The 22,565-nt window shown below is 40.5% G+C and overlaps 1 long non-coding RNA gene and 1 pseudogene across 1 annotated transcript in view; one reads left to right on the top strand and one right to left on the bottom strand.

Annotated features, from left to right (window-relative positions):
- LOC115486519 overlaps positions 1–22,018 on the top strand; it is a 36,875-nt gene extending 14,857 nt beyond the window's left edge. Inside the window, exons 2-3 of the long non-coding RNA XR_003946762.1 lie at positions 20,070–20,214; positions 21,761–22,018. This is a non-coding gene — a long non-coding RNA (uncharacterized LOC115486519). The remainder of the gene's footprint in view (positions 1–20,069; positions 20,215–21,760) is intronic.
- Gm18128 (predicted gene, 18128) lies at positions 597–1,104 on the bottom strand (annotated as a pseudogene).
- Positions 22,019–22,565: the final 547 nt, after the last annotated feature.

Genomic DNA, 22,565 nt, shown 5'->3' with positions numbered 1-22,565 from the left:
ATGTGGTCTTGGGTCTTATTGAGTATTTTTCCATGTATATTCATAAGCAAAAATGGTCTGATGTTCTGTTTCTTTGTTAATTTTTTGTATGGTTTAGCTAGCAGAGTGAACCATACAAAGTGAATTCATAAAATGAATTAAGGTAGCGTTCTGTCTGTTTCTGTTTTGTGAAATAGTTTGAGGATTATTGGTATTAGCTACTCTTTGAAGGTCTGGTAAAATTGTCCACTAATAATCTCTCATCATTCAACTCCTTTTATAGACCAGTTTTCTGTTTTTTTCTTAAAAGATTTATTCATTTATTATATATATATATATGAGTATACTGTAGCTGTCTTCAGACACACCAGATCCCATTACAGATGGTTGTAAGTCACCATGTGGTTGCTGGGAATTGAACTCAGGACCTCTGGGAGTGCAGTTGATGCTCTTAACCACTGAGCCATCTCTCTAGCCCAATAGTCAAAATTTCCAAACACCTTGAGTATTCTGTAACAAAAATTTTCAAACTTATAAAACACAAAAATTCACATTCACTGTAAGACCAGCCTCATTATTTTTTTTTCAAGTTTTTATCCAGTGGGTATCCTTGTCTAGAAGAAGGTGTTGGGCCTCTTGGTGATGAAGCTGCTACAACATGTGGTGGAGAAATGAGATTTTGATCTAAGAGTTGTGGAACTGCTTGACAGCTGGACAGCTACACTTGCCAGCGGCAATTTCTTCCACCTTCATGATCTGGATGGAGTGTGCTGGGGCAGAGTGTTGTGCACCCATGTTTGGTCACTGTGTGACTGCGCCAGCCATGGTCAGGTCCTGGTACTCTTGGTATATGTTGTGTGTGCCACTGGGGAAGTCATAGGGCAGCCAGATGCCAAACCTCTTCACACACAGGGGTGACTTCTCAAACATCTGCCCACAGTACACAATCTCCCCAAATGACTTCATCTTCTTCAGCTGTGACACAAAGTCCCAGAAGGGAGACTTGGCCACCACATGGTTGGGTGAAAAGATTCGCATACTGTAAAGTAGGGGTGTGTGGCATTTTGTGGTTGGCAAGCAGCACCCCACTGCCTTGTACATCCGAAGTGTGCCCGATACCTTCATGGCACTAAACCAGCCCCACTTTATTAATGGAAATGTTCATTCTCGTTCCATTCTATTTATTTATTTGTACCAAATAGCCTGACCAAATCAACGTTCAAAAGAAAAGAACTACACATGGTTACTAGTCATATAGGTACTGAGAATCATACTTGGGTCTACTGACAGTGCAGTCAGTGATCTTAGACACTGGGCCAGCACTCCAGTGCCTTGACATGCCCTTTCAAAGCATGCTGATAGCAGTCCATAGCAACTAATTTAAAAATATCTCTGTCCATCAATTTTTGAAGAAAAATAGTGATTTCAAATCCAAATTAAAACACACCCCAATACACAAATAGTTTAGTAAGAGAACTTATAGGAAAACATCATGTATATGTTATATTTAATTGTGGGCTGGCTTGCACTGTCAGAGAGTTCATTAGTATCATGGTGGGAAGCATGGTGGCACTTAGGCAGACATAGTGCTGAATTAAGTAGCTAAGAGTACTATGTCTTGAACTATACGACAAGGGAGAAGGGGGGGGGAGAGAGAGAGAGAGAGAAAGACAGAGTGATGGAGGCAGAGAAAGACAGACAGATACACACACAGAATAACTTCATCTGCTGTGTGATTTTCAAACTTCACAGCCTACCCCAAGTGACACATATCCTCTAATAGGGTTACAACTCCGTATCCTTTTAATCTTTTCAAATATTGCCACTTTGATAACTAAGAATTTAAATATATGGACCTATGGGTAACATTTTAATCAAACTACCCCAAATACTATGCTTAAACATTCCCAGTCTTGACAATCTTGCAGCTGGTGTCACTTTCATTACTCAGTCTATTCCACATATGAATAGGAAACTGGTAGCTAACTAAAAATTTTGGCTTGAGATTTGATTTTCAATTATAAAATACCATGAACAAAGCCAGGCATGGTGGCACACGCCTTTAATCCCAGCACTTGGGAGGCAGAGGCAGGCAGATTTCTGAGTTTGAGGACAGCCTGGTCTACAAAGTGAGTTCCAGGACAGCAGGGGTATACAGAGAAACCCTGTCTCGAAAAAACCAAGATAAATAAATAAATAAATCAATCAATAAATAAATAAATAAATAAAACATGACCATAATACAAAAGGCAGAGGTAATAGGGTTAAAGATACAGGAACAAACTAATTCCATTACCTGAGGACTGGGAGATGATGCATTTCCATACACAGGTGAGAATGTGACAGCCCATTGGCAATATGAAGGAACTGACCTTAACTAAATCCTAAACAGAAATGAGATTTTTCTCCCCTTGCAAATCAGGAAATCACTGATAGAGGAAATATTACATCTTCTAAAGGAAAGAAGATATGTCATCTTGAATTATGGCTCCCCTTGAAAAATATTTTTTCCTAAAATTGCTTGGTGATATTCCAAAGAAGCAGCTGCAGATGCTCATGAACGTAACTCTGTTCAGAATTTTTATCATGTTCATCTATTTTTTATTTACTTTGATAGAAATGCCACATAATGTAGAGATCAGAGGATATGGTATGTCAAACAGCTATCTCTTTCCACAATACGAGGTTCTGAGAACCTTAATCAAGTTATGAGACTTGGTGGGCATTGCGTTTACATGCAGATTCAACTCATGAGATGAAAGATGACATCACAGTTAAAAACGATTGTCTTTCTACAATGAATGAAGGCTCTATTGTATGCTTTATGTCACAAAGGTCTTCTCCCTGCCTTTGGATTGAGATGTAGAACTCTTGGCTCCTCTACCACCATGTCTACCTGGACAATACTTTGCTTACCACAAGATGATAATTGGCTGTACCTCTGAAAGTGTAAGGCAGCTCCAATTAAATCCTGTTGTTTAAAAAAAGGTCTTTCATCATTGTGTCTCCTCACAACAGTGGAATCCCTAAGACAACTTCTAACCAGATCAACATCAAATAACTTTTTTTTCCTCAAGACGGTTTCTCTGTGTAGCCCTGGCTGTCCTAGAACTCACTCTGTAGACCAGGCTGCCCTCGAACTCAGAAATCCGCCTGCCTCTGCCTCTGCCTCTGCCTCCCAAGTGCTGGGATTAAAGGCATGCGCCACCACTTGCCCAGCTACCTTCTAAGCTTTCTGTCCTGTAGAAGACTGTCTTGGTATCAATGATGTTCCAAAGGCACGGGATTAAATATCTGTTACAGATTCAATACATGTTATACATTATAGTGTACTGAGTAGATCAAGGTAATACAGGTTCTCAATGAGACCCAAATAAAGAAAATTGTACTTGTTAATGGCCTGCTGATATTTTTCGTTCTTTACCTGTTTTAACTATGAAAGTTTTATTTATTTCTACATTGTTCCCCATGGTGTTTTTCATTCCTCATGTTCCAAGTTAAAAGTCAACCTTATTAGATTTGTTCTTTCTCAATAATCTTGTGATTCACACATCATACTTTGTTACCATTGTTTCATGGTGTGTTCTGTGAACTGGGTGATAGTTAACTAAATTATTAAATGCAAAACAGTCTGCATTTGTATCATTCACTATGAACCTCAGCCTTGAGTTTGAGTATAAACAGCCTCCACTGCATGTAATCAGGAATGCTTCTCTCTTCTAATTCAGAGAAGACTGCAGGTATGACCTGGTGGTAAAATAAAATTTGACATTACACTTCAAGAGTTGCTCCTGGTTTTACATACCAGAACAGTATTCACTCAAAAATGTAATTCCATTCGAGATGTTTTGTACTATGGAAGTGACTATGTGGACCAGCATGGTCTCAAATTCATGGACATGAATTTGTCCCCAAAGTCCTGGAATTACTAGCCTGTGCTCCCATGCTTATCAGTATTCATTTTTGACAATGGTTATGTAGGCACTGATGGCAAACACATGAAAGGACCTTAAGAGAGATTGTGTTGTTGCAGCTCTTCAATGCTCCTTTTTTTTGTTTTTGTTTTTGTTTTTGTTTTTGGTTTTGTTTTTCTTTTTTTCGAGACAGGGTTTCTCTGTGTAGCCCTGGCTGTCCTGGAACTGGCCTCGAAATCAGAAATCCTCCTGCCTCTGCCTCAGTCCTCCTTTTTATCTATGTTGTTTATGTTTGTTCTTTTCCATATTATGTGTGTGCATGCCTCTCTCTTTCTGTGTGTGTTTGTGTGTTTGTTTGTTTGTTTGTTTGTTTGTACAAGGTAGCACAGACCTTTCTCAAATTCACAGTGATCTTTTTGGCTCTTTGCCCTCAGTGCTGGGACTGAAGAAATGCTCTACCATACCGAGCTTGAAAAATAAGTTTTAAGGTGTACGTTGTCTCTGTTTCTTTAACAAATATAAATTTAATCACTATTTTCTGTGTATGACTGTTTGTCCATATCTGTGTCTGCTTACTCTTTTTACTCATGCATATTAGACAGGGAAGCCAGGGAACGTTGTCAGAATTCCTGGAGCTGTATTGCACACAGCAATGTGAGACCTTATGTATTGAGAATTAAGAAAGCTGGTATTCTGGGAGATATTTCAGTTTCCTAAACCTTTGAGTTATTTTCCATCTCAAGGTTTCTATTCATGACACTGTTTCCCACCCAAGAAATTCTAGGTTACTTGTGTTGAATAGGCCCCTGCAGGTGTGAGACTAAAAAGCGAACCACACTAATAGATGAGGATAAAGTCCAAGTGCAGATTGCTTTGTCAACCTCTACCAGCATTCAGGGAGTGTAATATCATGTGGTTCGTTGTCAGCATATTTAAAGCACAGTACAATTTGGGAAAAGGTTTCCAGGCAGAAATCAGTCCAATCAGTTCAATTCCAAGTCCACAATAAAGCTTACTATGTGGCTTCATAGAAACCCTTTTCCAAAGTACATGTGACTGTGATGCTGGGTACTGTGGATAAAAGACCTGGCATCTAATGTGGTTTCTGACCAATCGCAGAGATGTCAGCAGGCCATAAAAGACATGTGACATGTCCCCTAATTTTGGTAAGAGTCTAGAAAGGAAAGAGTTTAAGACAGCCATTTTAGAGAATTTGGGTAAGGTCTGCCTCTATAGCAAATGTTATGTGAGATCTGCCTACACAAACCAAAAAGGTTACTGGGCCTTTAAGAAAATCCACATCAGGGCCAGAGAGATGACTCGGCAGTTAAAAGCACTGACTGCTCTTCTGAAGATCCTGAGTTCAAATCCCAGCAACTACATGGTGGCTCACAACCATCTGTAGTGTATTGTATGTTCTCTTCTGGTGTGTCTGAAAGCAACTACAGTGAATAAATCTTTTTTAAAAAGCAAGAAAGGAAGGAAAGGAAGGAAGGGAGGGAGGGAGGGAGGGAGGGAGGGAGGGAGGGAGGGAGGGAGGGAGGGAGGGAGGGAAAAAAGATAGGAAGGAAGGAAGGGAAAAAAAGAAGATAGGAAGGAAGAAAATCCACTTCCAGCCTTTTAGGTTGAAAGCAGGTATTTTATTTTCTTTACTGAGTGCAGGCCTCTGAATATCTAAGATTCCTGGTTTCCCTAGTGATCTGTGGGTGCAAGGACCTTTGTGCACCAACATCTTGTTCCTCATTAAGGAGTGGAGCTCTCTTGCAAGCAAGAGAAGTAGACTAAGCCAAGGATGAACTTCCTACATGGTTATCTCAAAATACAACATGTTCAGTGAATTCATGTACACACAACCAACAGAAATGGAGACAGCAAATTGTATTATCATATTTGAGCAGACTTATTTACAGATATGTAACAAGAAAGGAATTGGCTGGGAAGAATTTAGGAAGGGCTGCAGAGAGGACAAGAAAGAGGAAAATGATATAACATATCTTATGATATATAAAAATAAATGTTAAACAAAGGGCAGTTGCTAGACGAATGGCTTAGCAGTTAAGACCACAGCATGTTTTTACAGAGGTTATAGATCCCATACTCATAAAACATATAGTAGTTACCTAGTAACTGCTGTAGCTCCAGTCCCAAGGTATTTGATGATCTCTTCTGGCTTTCTTTGTATTGTGCACAGATAAGTTCAGGCAAAACCCAGCCATTCCTATGTAAAATCAAAATAAAGTTTAAAAAGAGTAGCATACTCTACATCTATGTCACAACCAGTAGGCACACAATACTTAAGGCTAGTTAAAGTGTACTCAGTCTTTATGGTTGTTCATGGAAGCAGCTATGAACTTCTTTGAGCCAGCCTCCTCACAGGCTAAAGCAGCCTCATTTTGAAGTTAGAACAGTTCAGCATATCTGTTCTTCTAAGGACAACATTCAAAATGCTGATAACTGACCTTTCCTTGAAGTTTTTGTATTTGTGCTCTCTGTTCTTTGTATATTAGAATTGTGGCATTGATACATATATCGGTTAAATCATACATTATGGTTAACAGGTATCACTGAGCAATCTACTTTCACAACATCATTTATTTACTTGATTAGCTACTAAGACCTTATGGTATAAGGTGAACATCTTTGAGGGATTTCTGTCCATCATTTATGCCATTTTGCATATGTTTCTGAATGATTTTGATTGAAGAATGCCCTTGAATATCTCTACTTTTTACATTGTGACTATGTTCAGAAGTGGACTTATTTAACTTAGGATTCTTAGGAGTAAGTGAGCCTGATTGTGAACATATCCAGACTCCCTAAGTAGAATCCTAATGCCTCTTTTATTGATAAAGAATAAAAGCATTGCTTTGGAAATGGCTCCCAGGTTTTCCTTTCCTGTAACATGAAAGACATTTTTCTCAGTTCTTCTGTCCTTGCTCTTGTGATGGTTATTCTCGGTAGTTGTATTAGTCAGGGTTCCCTAGAGTCACAGAGGTTAGGGGTCGTGCCTATAAGTAAGGGAATTTGTTGTTGACTTACAGTCTCTAGTCCAACTCCCCACCAATGGTTAGCAGTAGTTGTGAATGGAAGTCCAAGGATCTAGCAGTTTCTCAGTCCCACAAAGCAAGCAGTCAAAGAAGAGAGAGCAAATCTTCCTCCTTCCAATGTCCTTATGTAGGTCTCCAGCAGACGGTGTGGCCCAGATTAAAGGTTTCTGTCATCACGCCTGGAGCTGGGACTTGTTTTGTCCTAGATGACCTTGAACTCAGAGATCTTTCTGTCTTAATCCGGATTCATAACCACTATGCCTCAAGATCTCCATGCCAAGATCCAGGTCACAAACTTGTATCTTCCAGTCTCCAGATTAGGATCACAAGTGAGCTTTCCAATTCTGGATTGTAGTTCATTTCAGATATAGTCAAGTTGACAACCAGAAATAGCCACTACAGTAGTCAAATTGTCTGTACATGGAATTAACTAAAACTGCAACAATTCAGTATTACAAGGGATTTTTCTTAATTATATCTTTTTTAGTTGTAAACCCTTTTTTGAATTTGAATCTTCTGAAGTGATAAGAGATGTCTTTAATGTAGGCCACAGCTTCTGGTGGCAGATTATATTTATAAAGGTCACTGAAGATGGTAGTTCTCCTTGTCGTCGTATCCTACTTCTGGCTAGCAAGTACACTTTTTTTAAACTGGCGTTAGAGCCTCCTTCTTCATAATTCTGGTATATGCTGAAGACCAGTCAAGACATTCAGCTAAACGGACTGAAGCACTACTGTATTCTTCATCTGTCAATTTGCAGACAGCCATTATTGGACGAGTTCTACCACAGCTTTCAAGCCATTCCAATACATCCACTTTCTCCATACACAGAGAGATCCGTCCCATCAGTTCTGTTCATCTAGATAGACTTATTAATACAGCTGTGTTTTCCCCCTTCCCACTGAGGGAGAGGTGCTGGCTAACAGTAGTGCTCCACAATGTTTATCACCTGCTTCCTCCTTTTCTCCCAGGGCTGTGTAAAGTCTCATACCTGCCAGGTGAAAAGTAAGCTGCAATTTACCTGACCCAACTATGAAACCACAGAACAAAAGTCTTAGTGTTTTCTAAAATCTCCCTTTAATTGTTAATATTCTTAGCACCCCTTCCTTGTGGGCCACATTGATTATTAAACTGCAAGTTGAATAGCAAGCCTTGCAAGCTCTCAGCCTTGCAAGAAGAAGGGGAAGTTCTGGAAAAGAGTAGGGTAGGGTGTTAGAGGACCAGCACAAGTAAAATGCAAATCTTTCCAGATCTCAAAAGGGGTAGCTCTAGAGAGAAGCCTGGTAGAGGAACCACCTTGTCTTGTCCCTTTAGGGCAGTCTTAACCTACATATCTGAAAAACCATTGGCCCTGGACCAGCAGCATAAGCCAGGAATCACTATGCTGTGCCACTTCCTCACACTCTAACCTTAAGGGAGGTGCTTATGTCACTCGAGACTTGTTGGCCAATCAGGGCCTCCAGTCTGACCTGCCAGTCAGAAGTGGAGGAGGCTGCTTCTGGGTACCATGTTGTTCATTCAATGCTGTAGATGAGGAGGATTGAGTGGTTAGTGTGTCCTGCTCTGTGTGCTACTGCTCGGTGCTGTGAGAGGAATTCAGGTGAGCTCTGAACTCGTGATATGGTGAGTATATGGCAGCTGCTTTTAAGGCGATTGAACAGCTGGAGCAAGTATAGTGAGTCCTCCTTGGGGCTGGATGGGAACTGCATCTAGACAGGGCTACCTGTGAAGTTGTTTCAGGTCTTAGCTGCTCACAGAGCATGGAGGTGACCTCCGAATAACTTTGCTCTGGGATTGCATCTGTGGAAGCATTTGGAGTATGGGCTCGTGTGTTGAGTCATTCTTGGCAAGATTGCAAACACACAAAAAATGCCTAGTTTCTACAGTATCTTCTACAATTTTTGCCCTTTGTTTTAACATTGTGATGTAGGATGTATTTGGAGTTAATATGAGAAAGTTGTAAACGTCACCTCCTGTCTAATATTAAGCTATGTAGCACTGTTTTAGACTCCTCTGAGTTTATCCCATTGTGTAATACAGTCTGCTGACTTCATATATACTGTTCCCCTCCAGGAAGGAGTATAAAAGATGATATTCTTCTTAAGATGCTTACTTGGCATAAGATATAGGTGGTGGGAGACCTCCCCATCCCAACTTTTATACTTCGTACCTTTTGCCATTCTTCTCCTTTTCATCCTTTGGGATCTTCCACTTAAGACCGTGTCACTGTTTCAGGTCTCTGGTGTACTTAAGAAGTCTATACAGAGAAAACCTGTCTTGAAATACCAAAAAAGGAGGAGGAGAAGTCGGAGAGAGAGAGAGAGAAAAAAAAGAAAGAAAGGCAGTATGTTGGCTGTAAATCTCCCTAAGTGGCTAGACTTGCAATCCCTGTTTAAATTGTTCAGAGTATAACCTGGGGGTTGAACATAAAAAAGACTTTAGGATGGAATGTAAGGTCTGTTCTAGGCTGGCTCCTCTGTGAGCATTAACCAGTCCTGGATGCATGCTATTATTAACGAGATACTTCTTTTCCTTTTAAATTGTTTTATTTATCGACATTCTAAAAGTCCCGAATCCCAGTCTCCTTTCTAAAAGTCTTCACTCCACCCCTCTCTCGTTTTCCTCTATGCCCGGCAGGGTCTTGAGATAGAACTAGACCCAGTTTTCTGACAAACCACCAGCTTGAGTCCCAGAGTGGGTGTACACGTTTACAACCCTACAAGAGATGGAGGAGTGTTTGCCTTTCTCAGTGTCCTTGCCAGCATGTCATGCTGGAGTTTTCAATTTTAGCCATTCTGATGCATGTAAAGTGGAATCTCAGGGTTGTTTTTGTTTGCATTTACCTGATTAGCAACAATGTTGAACATTTATTGAATTGATACTAGGTCATTCGGTCTTCCTCTGTTGAGAATTGTGATTAGCTCTGTATTCCATTTTTTGATCTGGTTGTTTGTTTTTTGCCATCTCACTTCTTGAGTTTTCTATAACTTTTGAATATTAGCCCTTTATTGGATATAGGGTTAATGAACATCCTTTTCTCAATTCGTAGGCTGCTGTTTTGACCTACTGACAGTGTCTTTGCATTACAAAAGCTTTTCATTTTTAAGAGGTCCCATTTATCAACTGTTGATCTTAGAGCCTCAGCCATTGATGTTCTATTCAGGAAATTCTATCCTGTACCAAAGTGTTCAAGAGTGTTTCCCACTTTCTCTCCTTCTGGATTCAGTATATCGGTTTTATGTTGAGGTCCTTGAGCCATCTTGTGCAGGGTGATAAATTTGATATGCACAGTGGCAGTTAGACCAGCACCATTTGTTGAAGATGCTTTCTTTATCTATTGTATGGTTTTTGCTTCTTTGCCAAAGATCACCCAGTGTCCATAGGTGTAGAGTTCATTTCTGGGTATTCTACTCTATTCGATTGATCTGCCTGTCTGTACTGATACCATTTGGTTTTTATCACTATTGCTATGTAGTACAGCTTGAGATCAGGAACTGTGAGTCCTCCAGAAGTTGTTTTATGGTTCAGGATTGTTTTGGCTATCCTAGGTGTGTTTGTTCTTCCATATGAAGTTGAGAATTCCACTTTCTATTTTTTTAAGATTTATTTATTATATATAACTACACTGTAGCTGTCTTCAGACACACCAGAAAAAGGCATCAGATCTCACTATAGATGGTTGTAAGCCATCTTGTGGTTCTTGGGATATGAACTTAGAACCTCTGGAAGAACAGTCAGTGATCTTAAAAGCTGAGCTATCTCTCCAGCCAGAGAATTGCAACTTCAATGTCTGTAGAAAGTTGTTTTAGGGCCAAAGACAGCATTTTCTTTTTTCTTTTTTTGTTTGATGCTTTTTTTTAAGAGTTTTTTTTAAAGGTTTACTTATTTATTAATATATGTAAGTGCACTGTAGCTGTCTTCAGACACACCAGAAGAGGGAGTCAGCTCTCATTACGGATGGTTGTGAGCCACCATGTGGTTGCTGGCATTTGAACTCTGGACCTTTGGAAGAGCAGAGGGTGCTCTTACCCACTGAGCCATCTCACCAGCCCTTTTTTTTTTTTTGTTTGTTTGTTTAAGGAGGCTTTTTTAAAAAAATTGGGTATTTATTTCATTTACATTTCCAGTGCTATCCCAAAAGTCCCCCACACGCTCTCCCATCCACTCCTCCCCCCCCACTCCCACTTCTTGGCCCTGGCATTCCCCTGTACTGAGGCATATAAAGTTGGCACGACCAATGGGCCTCTCTTTTCACTGATGGCCGACTAGGCCATCTTATGATTCATATGCAGCTAGAGACACAAGCTCCGGAGGGTGGTATTGGTTAATTCATATTGTTGTTCCACCTATAGGATTGAAGATCCCTTCAGCTCCTTGTGTATTTTCTCTAGCTCCTCCATTGGGAGCCCTGTGATCCATCCAATAGCTGACTGTGAGCATCCACTTCTGTGTTTGCCAGGCCCCGGCATAGTCTCACAAGAGACAGCCATATCTGGAAGCTTTCAGCAAAATCTTACTAGTGTATGCTATGGTGTCAGCATTTGGAAGCTGATTATGGGATGGATCCCCGGATATTGCAGTCTCTAGATGGTCCATCCTTTCGTCTCAGCTCCAAACTTTGTCTCTGTAACTCCTTCTATGGGTGTTTTGTTCCCAATTCTAAGAAGGCCCGGGGATCTATCCAATAATCAACCACCAAATGTAGACACATTGCATATGCCAGCAAGATTTTGATGAAAGAACCCTGATATAGCTGTCTCCTGTGAGGCTATGCCAGTGCTTGGCAAATACAGAAGTGGATGTTCACAGTCATCTATTGGATGGAACACAAAGCCCCCAATGGAGGAGATAGACAAAGTACCCAAGGAGCCTAGGGGTCTGCAACCTTATAGTTGGAACGACAATATGAACTAACCAGTACCCTCAGAGCTCATGTCTCTAGCTGCATATGTAGAAGAAGATGGCCTAGTCGGCCATCTCTCGGAAGAGAAGCCCCCTTGGTGTTGCAAACTTTATATGTTCTAGTACATGGGAAAACCGGGGCCAAGAAGTGGGAGTGGGTGGGTAGGAGAGCAGGGTTGGGGTGAGTGTATAGGGGACTTTTGGGATAGCATTTGAAATGTAAATGAAGAAAATATGTAATAAATAATTGCAGAAAAAAAAAAGAAAGTTGTGTTTGAATTTTGAGGGGAATTGCATTGAATTTGTCGAGTGCTTTTGGTACCATGGCCATACTGACTATGTTTTTGGTTGTCTGTTTTTCAAAACTGGTTTTTCTGAGTGATGATCTTGTGGTCCTGGAACTTGTTCCATCTACCAGGCTGGCCTTGAACTCAGAAAGTTGTGCCTGCCTCTGCCTCTGCCTCCTTGCGCAGTCTTTAAGAATTTCATTCCTAACCGGGCAGTGGTGGTGCACACACCTTTAATCCCATGACTTGGGAGGCAAAGGCAGGCGGATTTCTGAATTCGAAGCTACCTGGTCTACAAGGTGAGTTCCAGGATAGCCAGGTCTATACAGAGAAACCCTTTCTGGGGGGGGGGTGGAGAATTTCATTCCCTACTTAAACTGCTTTAATATTAGTCTCTCATTAGAATAATAATTTCTGAATCTTTGGCTTCCCTCATGCTTGGAATTAACAGTTGCATTGTACCATTGTATACCTCATCCTGCCTCTGTGGTCTTGAAGACATTCCTGCAACTCTTTCAGGCTTGACCCTTACTTCTCAATGAAATGGAAAAGAGACCAGTGTGTGAGTGTCCTCTGACTTCCATCCCTTTTATTGGGTATTTAAAATGAAATGGGACTTGAGACAGAATTGACTTCACTGACCAACTCTGATGCTGCCATATTCGCAGCACAGAGAGGGATGGGGGGACAAGGAGGGGAGCTTTCATGTTTCACAATATTTGGTTATCATTACCAGTGAGTAGTCAGGTCATCAAATTTTGATTATCATTAAAAGTCCTGACTGGCAAATTTGTCAGTGTCATGAACCCAGGCAATCAAAGCTCTGGATAAAGAACTGAACTCATTTTTAGAAACCAAAATTCTGTAGTTTCAGGAAGTTAACCAATTCAGAAGATATGAGCAGACTGGTGTGGCTCTTCCTAACAGGAATGTTATTACTCATGTTTGAAAATGCAGAATCAGGGAGAAAATATACGAGTAATACCTGGTGTGCTGTAATACTTACGTCTAGTCCCTAGAGAATATTGACCCACAAAGCTGATCTCAACTTTGAAATGATTTTTGAAATTTTAATTATATCGTTTCTACCTTCTCATTCCTCCCTACTATTAAGCTTCAAACCCTGCGACAAATGACCTATTTAACAAGTCAAAGTGGACCTGGCCTTGAGATTCTCCCAGCATCCTTCAGAGTCTACCTGTTAGAGGATATGGTTGTTGTATCACAACCTCCAACATAGTGATTGGACTGCCCTTCTCTGTGCAGCTCTTCCTGATGTAATTGAGCCATTTTGGTGACCTGGTTCTTTTCTCTAACATTTCACTCCTTTTCTTTTGGTCTGTTCCTCTTCTCCTCCCTCTTTTACATGGCTCAGGTTCATGACTACACTGACCTCTCCAAGATGTTCATGCCTTTGCCTATGTCCTCCTTTTTTCCCTAATAAACTTTCCACGCCATTATACATAGGAACAACCTCTTGTTTTGTTTTGCTTTTTCTTTTCATTTTTTTCCCTGTTACCTCCATTTATCACACCTTGTATTCATATTCATGGCCAGTTTTTGCTTTATTCTTTGTTACTGTTTGAATTTGACTGAAGTTTGAGTGCAGGACTTACTTTCTTTTCTTTTTAATTTTTTTATTACGTATTTTCCTCATTTACATTTCCAGTGCTATCCCAAAAGTCCCCCATACACACCCCAACACTCCCCTACCCACCCACTCCCCCTTTTTGGCCCTGGCGTTGCCCTGTACTGAGGCATATAAAGTTTGCAAGTCCAATGGGCCTCTCTTTCCACTGAGGGCTGACTAGGCCATCTTTTGATAGATGTGCAGCTAGAGACAAGAGCTCCGGGGTACTGGTTAGTTCATATTGTTGTTCCACGTATAGGGTTGCAGTTCCCTTCAGCTCCTTGGGTACTTTCTCTAGCTCCTCCATTGGGGGCCCTGTGATCCATCCAATAGCTGACTGTGAGCATCCACTTCTGTGCTTGCTAGGCCCTGGCACGGTCTCACAAAAGACAGCCATATCTGGGTCCTTTCAGCAAAATCTTGCTAGTGTATGCAATGGTGTCAGCGTTTGGAAGCTGATTATGGGATGGATCCCTGCATATGGCAATCACTAGATGGTCCATCTTTTTGTCACAGCTCCAAATTTTGTCTCTGTAACTCCTTCCATAGGTGTTTTGTTCCCAATTCTAAGAAGAGGCAGTGTCCACACTTTGGTCTTCATTCTTCTTCAGTTTCATGCGTTTAGCAAATTGTATCTTATATCTTGGGTATCCTAAGTTACTGGGCTAATATCCACTTATCAGTGAGTATATATTGTGTAAGTTCCTTTGTGATTGGGTTACCTCACTCAGGATAATGCCCTCCAGGTCCATCCATTTGCCTAAGAATTTCATAAATTCATTCTTTTTAATAGCTGAGTAGTACTCCATTGTGTAAATGTACCACATTTTCTGTATCCATTCCTCTGTTGAGGGGCATCTGGGTTTTTTCAAGCTTCTGGATATTATAAATAAGGCTGCTGTGAACATAGTGGAGCATGTGTCCTTCTTACCGGTTGGTACATCTTCTGGATATATGCCCAGGAGAGGTATTGCGGGATCCTCCTGTAGTACTATGTCCAATTTTCTGAGGAACTGCCAGACTTATTTCCAGAGTGGTTGTACAAGCTTGCAATCCCACCAACAATGGAGGAGTGTTCCTCTTTCTCTACATCCTCACCAGCATCTGCTGTCAGCTGAATTTTTGATCTTAGACATTCTGACTGGTGTGAGGTGGACTCTCAGGGTTGTTTTGATTTGCATTTCCCTGATGATTAAGGATGTTTAACATTTTTTCAGGTGCTTCTCTGTCATTCTGTATTCCTCAGGTGAGAATTCTTTGTTCAGCTCTGAGCCCCATTTTTTAATGGGGTTATTTGATTTTTTGGAGTCTACCTTCTTGAGTTCTTTATATATATTGGATATTAGTCCCCTATCCGATTTGGGATAGGTAAAGATCCTTTCCCAATCTTTTGGTGGTCTTTTTGTCTTATTGACAGTGTCTTTTGCCTTCCAGAAGCTTTGCAACTTTACAAGGTCCCATTTATCGATTCTCAATCTTACAGCACAAGCCATTGCTGTTCTATTCAGGAATTTTTACCCTGTACCCATATATTTGAGACTTTTCCCTACTTTCTCCTCTATAAGTTTCAGTGTCTCTGGTTTTATGTGGAGTTCCTTAATCCACTTAGATTTGACCTTAGTACAAGGAGATAGGAATGGATCAATTCGCATTCTTCTACATGATACCCGCCAGTTGTGCTAGCACCATTTGTTGAAAATGATGTCTTTTTTCCACTGGATGGTTTTAGCTCCCTTGTCAAAGATCAAATGACCATAGGTGTGTGGGTTCATCTCTGGGTCTTCAATTCTGTTCTATTGGTCTACTTGTCTGTCACTAAACCAATATCATACAGTTTTTATCACAATTGCTCTGTAGTACAACTTTAGGTCAGGCATGGTGATTCCACCAGAGGTTCTTTTATCCTTGAGAAGAGTTTTTGCTATCCTAGGTTTTTTGTTATTCCAGATGAATCTGCCAATTGCAGATTTCTAATTCGTTGAAGAATTGAGTTGGAATTTTGATGGGGATTGCATTGAATCTGTGGATTGCTTTTGGCAAGATAGCCATTTTTACTATATTGATCCTGCTAATCCATGAGCATGGGAGATCTTTCCATCTACTGAGATCTTCTTTAATTTCTTTTTTCAGAGACTTGAAGTTCTTATCATACAGATCTTTCACTTCCATAGTTAGAGTCACGCCAAGGTATTTTATATTATTTGTGACTATTGAGAAGGGTGTTGTTTCCCTAATTTCTTTCTCAGCCTGTTTATCCTTTGTGTACAGAAAGGCCATTGACTTGTTTGAGTTAATTTTATATCCAGCTACTTCATTGAAGCTGTTTATCAGGGTTAGGAGTTCTCTGGTGGAATTTTTAGGGTCACTTATATATACTATCATATCATCTGCAAAAGTTATATTTTGACTTCTTCCTTTCCAATTTGTATCCCCTTGATCTCCTTTTGTTGTCGAATTGCTCTGGCTAGGACTTCAAGTACAATGTTGAATAGGTAGGGAGAAAGTGGGCAGCCTTGTCTAGTCCCTGATTTTAGTGGGATTGCTTCCAGCTTCTCACCATTTACTTTGATGTTGGCTACTGGTTTGCTGTAGATTGCTTTTATCATGTTTAGGTATGGACCTTGAATTCCTGATCTTTCCAAGTCCTTTATCATGAATGGGTGTTGGATTTTGTCAAATGCTTTCTCAGTGTCTAACAAGATGATCATGTGGTTTTTGTCTTTGAGTTTGTTTATATACTGGATTATGTTGATGCATTTCCGTATATTGAACTATCCCTGCATCCCTGGGATGAAAACTACTGGGTCAAGAGGGATGATTGTTTTGATGTGTTCTTGATTCGGTTAGTGAGAATTTTTTGAGGATTTTTGCATCGATATTCATAAGGGAAATTGGTCTGAAGTTCTCTATCTTTGTTTGGTCTTTTTGTTGTTTAGGTATCAGAGTAATTGTGGCTTCATAGAATGAGTTGGGTAGAGTACCTTCTGTTTCTATTTTGTGGAATAGTTTGTGAAGCCCTGGGATTAGATCTTCTTTGAAGGTCTGATAGAACTCTGCACTAAACCCATCTGGACCTGGGCTTTTTTTGGTTGGGAGACTATTAATGACTGCTTCTATTTCTTTAGGGGATATAGGACTGTTTAGATCATTAATCTAATCTTGATTTAACTTTGGTACATGGTATCTGTCTAGGAACTTATCCATTTCATCCAGGTTCTCCAGTTTGTTGAGCCTTTTGTATCAGGATCTGATAGTGTGTTGGATTTCTTCCGGATCTGTTGTTATGTCTCCCTTTTCATTTCTGATTTTGTTAATTAGGATGCTGTCCCTGTGCCCTCTAGTGAGTCTGGCTAAGGGATTGTCTATCTTGTTGATTTTCTCAAAAAACCAGCTCCTCGATTGGTTGTTTCTTTGAATAGTTCTTCATGTTTCCATTTGGTTGATTTCGCCCCTGAGTTTGATTATTTCCTGCCGTCTACTCCTCTTGGGTGAATTTGCTTCCTTTTGTTCTAGAGCTTTTAGGTGTGTTGTCAAGCTGCTAATGTGTGCTCTCTCTAGTTTCTTTTTGGAGTCACTCAGATCTATGAGTTTTCCTCTTAGAAATGCTTTCATTGTGTCCCATAAGTTTGGGTATGTTGTGGCTTCATTTTCATTAAACTCCAAAAAGTCCTTAAGTTCTTTCTTTATTCCTTCCTTGACCAAGGTATCATTGAGAAGAGTGTTGTTCAGTTTCCACGTGAATGTTGGCTTTCTATTATTTATTTCGTTATTGAAGATCAGCCTTAGTCCATGTTGATCTGTTAGGATGCATGGGACAATATCAATATTTCTGTATATGTTGAGGCTTGTTTTGTTCCCAATTATGTGGTCAATTTTGGAGAAGGTACCATGATGTGCTGAGAAGAAGGTATATCCTTTTGTTTTAGGATAAAATGTTCTGTAGATATCTGTTAGATCCATTTGTTTCCTCACTTCTGTTAGTTTCTCTGTGTCCCTGTTTAGTTTCTGTTTCCATGATCTGTCCATTGGTGAAAGTGGTGTGTTGAAGTCTCCCACTATTATTGTGTGAGGTACAATGTGTGCTTTGAGCTTTACTAAAGTTTCTTTAATGAATGTGGCTGCCCTTGTATTTGGAGCATAGATATTCAGAATTGATAGTTCCTCTTGGAGGATTTTACCTTTGATGAGTATGAAGTGCCCCTCCTTGTCTTTTTTGATGAATTTGGGTTGGAAGTCGATTTTATTAGATATTAGATTGGCTACTCCAGCTTGTTTCTTCATACCATTTGCTTGGAAAATTGTTTTCCAGCCTTTCATTCTGAGGTAGTGTCTATCTTTTTCTCTGAGATGAGTTTCCTGTAAGCAGCAAAATGTTGGGTCCTGTTTGTGTAGCCAGTCTGTTAGTCTATGTATTTTTATTGTGGAGTTGAGTCCATTGATATTAAGAGATATTAAGAGATATTAAGGAAAAGTAATTGTTGCTTCCTATTATTTTTGTTGTTAAAGTTGACATTCTGTTCTTGTGGCTATCTTCTTTTAGGTTTTTTGAGGGATTACCTTTTTGCTTTTTCTAGGACGTGTTTTCCGTCCTTATATTGGTTTTTTTCTGTTATTATCCTTTGAAGGGCTGGATTCATGGAAAGATAATGTGTGAATTTGGTCTTGACATGGAATACTTTGGTTTCTCCATCTATGGTAATTGAGAGTTTAGCTGGGTATAGTAGCCTGGGCTGGAATTTGTGTTCTCTTAGTGTCTGTATAACATCTGTCCAGGCTCTTCTGGCTTTCATAGTCTCTGGTGAAAAATCTGGTGTAATTCTGATAGGCTTGCCTTTATATGTTACTTGACGTTTTTCCCTTACTGCTTTTAGTATTCTATCTTTATTTAGTGCATTTGTTGTTCTGATTATTATGTGTTGGGAGGAATTTCTTTTCTGGTCCAGTCTATTTGGAGTTCTGTAGGCTTCTTGTATGTTCATGGGCATCTCTTTAGGTTTGGGAAGTTTTCTTCTATAATATTGTTGAAGATATATGCTGGTCCTTTGAGTTGAAAATCTTCATTCTCATCTACTCTTATTATCCATAGGTTTGGTCTTCTCATTGTATCCTGGATTTCCTGGATGTTTTGAGTTAGGATCTTTTTGCATTTTCCATGTTCTTTGATTGTTGTGCCAATGTTCTCTATGGAATCTTCTGCACCTGAGATTTTCTCTTCCATCTCTTGTATTCTGGTGCTGACGCTCGAATCTATGGTTCCAGATTTCTTTCCTAGGGTTTCTATCTCCAGCATTGCCTCACTTTGGGTTTTCTTTATTGTGTCTACTTCCATTTTTAGGTCTTGGATGGTTTTATTCACCTGTTTGGTTGTGTTTTCCTGCAATTCTTTAAGGGATTTTTGTGCTTCCTCTTTAATGTCTTCTACCTGTTTAGCAGTGTTCTCCTGTATTTCTTTAAGTGAGTTATTAAAGTCCTTCCTGATGTCCTCTACCATCATCATGAGATATGGTTTTAAATCTGGGTCTAGCATTTCGGGTGGGTTGGGGTGCCCTGGACTGTGTGAAGTGGGAGTGCTGGATTCTGATGATGGTGAGTGGTCTTGGTTTCTGTTAGTAAGATTCTTACGTTTACCTTTCGTCATCTGGTAATCTCTGGAATTAGTTGTTATAGTTGGCTCTGTTTAGAGATTGTTCCTCCAGTGATTCTGTTACCCTCTATCAGCAGACCTGTGAGACTAGGTCTCTCCTCTGAGTGTCAGTGGTCAGAGCAGTCTCTGCAGGCAAGCTCTCCTCTTACAGTGAAGGTGCACAGTTATCTGTCATTTGGACCTCCACCTGGCCGAAGATGAAGGCCCAAAACAAGATCTTTCCCAGAAGCTGTGTTGCTTTGGCCTGTCACAGAAGCTGTTAGCTTCAGTAGTCCACACGCTCACCTGTGCAGACTACTTTCTGTGGAGTCCCGGAACCAAAATGGCGCCTGCGGATCCTGAGGCAAAGGCCTCCAGGGCCAGGCAGACACCTGTCCTCTGGCCAGGAAGTTGGCCGGATGTCTGGAGCCCAAAAATGGCGCTGACTCAGACGCCCTGTGGTTCTCGCCTGTACCAGAAGCTGTTAGCTTCTGTAGTCTACACTCTCACCTGTGCAGACTACTTTCTGCAGAGTCCCGGAACCAGAATTAATTTCTATGAAGTAGAGATGACTGTACTGTACACAGATTGTGTCATGTAATGTTCACAAAGAGGACCCTGTGCCTTGGAAGGAGAACAGGAAGTGCTCTGGCGACTCCAAAGTTTGACTAAAATACATTTTCCCAGTCTAGGGCTCTGTCTGGCCAGAAGGTGGAAGGACAGAGCTAGGAAGGCCTCACTGTCTGAGCCTTTTGATCTTTGATCCCTTAATGGAGGAGCTGCTACTTTCCTGAGAACTGGTTTGGTTGTATTAGCCAATGAAGAACTCTGGGTAAGTGAAGAAATTAGTAGTACTAGTGGGCGGGGACTTACAGGTTCATTCCAGGATTCTTCTCTAAAGTAGCTGTAGGGAGCTATGAGGGGGTCCAGAAACCATGCCATGTTCAGGCTGGGAGTCACTGTCACCAGACCAGGAAGAGCAGGTCCAATTAGCTAAGGAGTGACATGTACTGTGAGCTAGATTGTGGTTTTGTTAATACATATGGTAACCTGAGCAAAGGCTCTTGGCCCTTGAGCCTCACTGAGTATGTATTCCCTAGGGAGGAGTAGCCCTGGCAATGGAAGGGTGTGGTGCTTATAATATCTCCATCCATGGTAGACACAGAGGCATTGGTTTTCGTATGAAGTGGGAAGATGACTGGAAACCTGGAGGTCTAGTTCCTAGAAGTTCTGACCATTGCATTCCACATTCTGTTTTGTGCGATAACTTTTCCCAATAGTTAAGAAAATGGTAGAGAGAAGGTGATAGAGATCATCCTTCAGTAATATTTGATTACAATGCTTTGAACTTTTCATGACCACCAACTGCAAAGATGTGATTCAAGGAAATTCAACTATTGGGCGTAATAGGAGTTTTGAAGATGCAGAGGTTTTCCAGATGTGCATGGTATTGTGAAGGTGGACATGTCAGATTCCACATCTTGTGACAAAATCCATGTGACAGGAAGTAGAGATTAAATTACTGTTCAACATGACCTGTGTGCAAATCACTAGGACTGAGAATTCCTGAAACCTACTTTGGGCCCGAGGGTCTACAAAGCCAAACATAGCTTACCTTTCTGATCACCTTCATTTCCAAAGAGCATGGAGCCTCTCAGTGTGGAAGAGAGAGCAGCAGTAAGTGGAGAGCCAGAAATGTGACAGTATAGATGCCTCTATGAGTTATATTGTGGGAATTATAAACCCCGTGCTCAGAAGTTAAGAGCACCGACTGCTCTTCTGAAGGTCCTGAGTTCAAATCCCAGCAACCACATGGTGGCTCACAGCCATCCCTACCAAGATCTTACTCCCTCTTCTGGAGTGTCTAAAGATAGATACAGTGTGCTTACATATAATAAATGAATAAATCTTAAAAGAATAAAAAGTGACGAATCCACCACTCGAGTGGAATAAAAGCAACTGGTAGAGAATAGAAAAAACAAAGACTGATGTTCATGGAGAAAAACAGCACTAGGGAGTTTGCATGATAGTCAAGTGCTGACACAGACAGGAGTTTTAAGTATGGTATCACCATTAAAGAGTACGCCATTGCTCCCCATTGAAAGCCGATGATGGTTCCCAAATGTATCCTGCTAAGACTTGGAGTAATGTAATGAGTAGACAAAGTGATTCACAGTTCCAGGAAGCATCTATGCAAAAAGTGTTGGAATTGTGGTCCAAGCACTGCAGGGTCCATCATAACAACTTGGAAGCCAAACTTGGCATTATCACTTATCTTGTACTGGTTCTGGAATTAGGAAAGATGAATAAGATAATGTCATGAATTCTTAGTGTGTGGTTTTAGTTGCTCACTTATTCCAGCCATCTGTGTTTGATAGAATCAGAGCTGCACTGAGGAGACTGTAAGACTTCCCTGCATGAAACTGTGAGGTTGACGCCTGAGTTGCAATTTGAGACCACAAGATGCTGACCCATCTGAGTGATGAGACATCTGCATGGACCGCTGTGTGTAGGGAGTGGAAGTAACCAAAGAGGAAGATTTATGAGAAGTTGAAGGAGTAGGGCCATCTAAGTCCTTTGAACCTGAAGCTGCATGAATCTGAGACACAACTACAGGATTGGGTGTTTGTCCTGCTGGGGTTCTGTCTTGCTTTGGTTTAATCTTCTCTAACTTTATAATTATATATATATATATATATACTATATAATTTGCTAAATTTATAATTCCTTTATTTCTAATGGGAATATGTATTCTATGCCACTGTATGCTGGAAAGGAATAATTGTTTTCTGATTTTACAAGATGTATCTGTCTAGAGAATTCCTTGACTGTCAACAGAGACTTTGTACATTTTAACAGGGTACTAGTTGTTGCAGAATATGGGATTCACTAAAGTTAGACTATAAATATTTTCATCACGCAATGACCATGAACTTACAGTGACCAGATTCAGAATGCAATCAATTGAATGAAAAATCTCCTTATCTGGGATGATGTCTTTGCACATCATTTGTCCTTAATAACTATTTGAGGGGAGGTCTTTAAAGCTTGTGTAAGAGGAAAGTTTCTAGATTAAAGTCCTTCTTGAGGATAGGATTGGATTGTCCATAGACCCATTTCCTGTTCTTTGTGTCCACTGGTTTGTGGTTAAAAGTGATCAGTCAGCTTCTTTCTCATGCTGTC

This window comes from Mus musculus, chromosome 7 (assembly GCF_000001635.26).
Source record: "Mus musculus strain C57BL/6J chromosome 7, GRCm38.p6 C57BL/6J".
Classification (NCBI taxonomy): domain Eukaryota; kingdom Metazoa; phylum Chordata; class Mammalia; order Rodentia; family Muridae; genus Mus; species Mus musculus.
The sequence above is the reverse complement of the archived record's forward strand: the minus strand, read 5'-3'. Positions and strand labels throughout refer to the sequence as shown.